The sequence below is a fragment of the Helianthus annuus genome, chromosome 14 (genome assembly GCF_002127325.2).
Source record: "Helianthus annuus cultivar XRQ/B chromosome 14, HanXRQr2.0-SUNRISE, whole genome shotgun sequence".
NCBI lineage: Eukaryota > Viridiplantae > Streptophyta > Magnoliopsida > Asterales > Asteraceae > Helianthus > Helianthus annuus.
Window position 1 is genome coordinate 161,305,958 of NC_035446.2, and position 3,853 is coordinate 161,309,810.

The following is a 3,853-nucleotide window of genomic DNA, read 5'->3' on the forward strand; positions in this document are numbered from 1 at the left end:
GTCAACTCAAAGGTCACCATCAACGACTATCTCACCAAACCATCAGAATTCAAATCTCGAGGAATTTTCCCGCTCAAATTCCAAGAAACTTAGCAAAGAAGATACTCAGGGACGCGCTGGATGGCTTGGTTATCAACTTAAAAACAAAGCAGCATCAGCTTTGCAGAGTTGTAGTCGCACCGTAGCAACTGACAAGCGCTTGTACGCGCGCCTAACAAACTAAAGCAAGCATTTTCTGCACTTTTCTTTTCTAAGTCCAGAGCTCCAACCATTTTGCCTTGTGCATGGTGCAGCACTGGACTGGGGGGACTTGAAGGGGTATGGCCCCAAAAAAGCCGCGCAATCCTTCATCAAGGCCGCGCGACGATCCATACTCCTTATTCAACAATTTTCTTACTGGACAACCTCGCGCATATACCACCACACCCCATGAAGAGGCGCGAGGTCCAGTAAGAAGAGAACTGCAATTCCGACACTTAGGAACCTGATAAAAGTCTTCACTACCTGTAAGCCCGCACAACCCCCAGAAAGGTTGCGCGTAAGTCCAGAGTAGGAAGGTACAAAAAGGTACAAGTGGCAGGAAAAAGGAGCTAATGAACATTCTGCAGGCTCTGTTCAATCGTGCGCCACGATCTTCTGACGTACAGAAAACGAGAAGTACTTAAGGATGTCTACGTGGCACCAATCAGAGGTCAGAGACATCTGTCCCACGATCTCCACTTGTCTGCTGATGGCAAAAGGACAACAAGGCCGACAACAATGACACGTGGCTCCAATCAGGGCGCGCCAGCGCCGGAGAACTTCTAGAAGCCACTAACGGTCGACTCCAGTGAGACAGAGAGCATATCCGCTATGTTGTCGCTTACCGGCCCAAGGCCCATCAGCCCACCTCCTCTTACACCTCTCCGGCTATAAATAGAGACCTCACTCCATAGGTTAAACATTCCATTCCCTCTACTCTCACTCTTAATACTTAATTATCCTCCCAAAGCAGTCTCTTATTCTCACGCCGGAGCCCGGTTAAGAGGGAAACCCCCATATTCCCCTCTTAACGAGTAACGGTGTTCTGTTTTGCAGGATTAGACGTCCAAGACGAAACTCAGATCATTAGAAGATTAACCATTATGGTAGAAACATAAACCCAACTAATTTACCCCGTGATTAGTTCAGTGTTTCTTCAGTTATCTATGATGACAAGATTTCCGGTGTCAAAAAGCTTTGCCACTGGATTAATATTTGTGAGTATTTTGGAGGGCTGGGATGACCAAATTATGGTATTGTTAACATTGACGAGCTATAGAGTTCCCTTGTCAGTAAACTTGAGCATGCCCATGGGATCGTCAAGCGGAACTTCTCTATTGGCAACCAATACAACCTTACCTTTCTCAGAAGTTTTCTTATACATTATACCCAAGAAGCGAAAATTTAGATACCTGGTGAAGAACCCAAGTTCAAAGTTTTCACTTGCTGAAACAATGGTTTCCCCATCTTTAAGTATCGGATCTGGAAGTAGGACGTCTACTGCACTGCAAGTTTTCAGGATGAAAAGTAGAGCACATGTGCAGTAGAACCATATCATGATGAGATGCTCAAAAGAAGATGATACTAGCATTACTCCTATATTCATCACTTTCTTGGCCAGTACTGTTTTTAAAGCATTGAAGTCTTGTGTCAATGGGTTGGTAAGATTAATTACTTCTCTTTTTGGCTCGCAAAAGTCTTGGTCTTTGGCAATCCCAAGTTCCCAACTCATGCATGCATTTGTTACTTGTACCTTATAACTAGATCAACTAGAGAAGACTTGAGACGACTTTTCCATCATCAAATCAATTGAATTTGGTTTGTCATTCATTTTGGGCCCATTGTTTCACCGTCTGTACTGTAGGGGCTGCCAAATATAAACCATATTCATTATCTTCTTTTATTGACTATGGCAGGGTTTGCTTGAGATAATATAGATATTTCTAGTTCATCGCATTTCATCTCAGCTCCGATCCTCCGTAAAGGATTTCGAGCCGAGCTGACTTGTATATTTTCAGGCTCAAGTTCAAGCTAACCTTGGCTTGACACGTGATTTGGAGAGGTTTGGGAGTGTACATCGAGAGAAATCTCTCTATTCGTGCATCCTTAAAGATTTATTTGTTAGAACAACTAACTCACAAATGGATCTCTTTTTAAATTTACACTAATGTTCACCATAAGATAGAACCTAGATACCGTCCGCCATCCATCACCACGATCGTGCCCATACAAATATCTAAGAACGTCACAGCACAATGCAGGGTACTATCACCACTTGAACAAAGTATATGGTCTTATGGTTTTTCTCATTCTCTCTCACTCTCTCTTTTTTTTTTTCTGAAAACTAAACCAATACATGTCATGCTCGTAGTGGGGAAATGTAACTACTTCCAAACGACAATGGATACATGCTTGACTTCAAACAAAAACACAGTTTGTCTTGCAAAATATCACTTTGACAGCGATCTAATTGACCTTGACTTTCAATTTTCTACCCTGCCTTGCATTCATCTTTATTCATTTTTCCACACGAAAACAATTTGGCTTCATTCATCTTATCCTTCAGTTCCTTCAAGTCTGCACAGGTAACCATTTAGTGTTTGTTTTTTTTTTTTTTCGATTTTCTTCATTTTCTTGCTAAATTGGCTTTTCGATTTCTTCCTCTCCGTCTTCTTTAATTAGGCTTTCATAGTTATGTATATACCCTAATCGAGTAACTTAGACCCATTTTATTCATTTATATAAGGAGTGAGATAATGGTTAAGCTCAATTGATTTGTGCAAGATACAAAGGGAAAATATATAGTACAACAGCAGCTAAAGTCTAGGAGAGAACGTCTCTCTCTAAATACAGAAATGATACAAGTATGACTAGGCTATGATTGAGGAGAGATTGTAGATCTTGATTTATGCTAACACCCCCCGTCAATGCGAGCTTTGAGGTCCTAAGGCCGTGGGGTATGGGGCTTGGGTTGGGGCGTGGATTGGGGTAAAACGCCCAAGCCACCACCCCGGGTGGGCTTGGCTTGGGTTGGGGCGCGGCCCCTTGGGGCTTGGCTTTCAAGCCGGGCGTGGGGCGGTATGGTCATGCTAGTTGGCTGAATCTCATTGGCTAACCCGCCACGTCAGGCGGTTTTTTTAAATTTCGAAATTTAAAATTCAAACGGTCCCCCCATCTTCTCTAACCGCCACCCGGGTCCCCCAAAGGCCTCTATATATTGTATTTTTTAAAAAAAAAAAAACTTTTCTGCCACGCGATGCACCCAACCCAAGCCCAACCCAAGCCCCAACCCAAGCCCCACCATACCCCATGGTCTAAGCAAAGCATTGTGCGAAACTTTTCAAAAAGAGGCTTCGGTAGACTCTTGGTAAAAATATCGGCCACTTGTTGATCCGTTGAGATGAATTTGGTGTTGAGGCAACCAGCGGTGACTAACTCACGAACGAAATGGTAATCGATGTCGATGTGTTTGGCTCTTTTATGTGAGATAGGATTTTGACTTATGAAGAGAGCACTTTTGTTGTCACATAGAAGCGTTGGTGGTCCCGATCAGCACCATGGCTACAGACTCATCTGTCCGCATCCTTCTCTATTCTTTCTTTTTTTTCTTCTCTGTCCGATCAGCACCATGGCTACAGACTCATCTGCCATTCCTCTTCACTCCTTGACCCACCTTGTCAACATAAAACTCTCCTCTCAAAACTACCTAACCTGAGAAAAACAGATCATTCCTGTGCTCAGCCATGTCGATCTCCTCAGCCATGTCGATGGCACAACTTCCTGTCCGGCCGAAACAATCACAAAAGATGACCAAAAAGTCGTGAACCCTGCA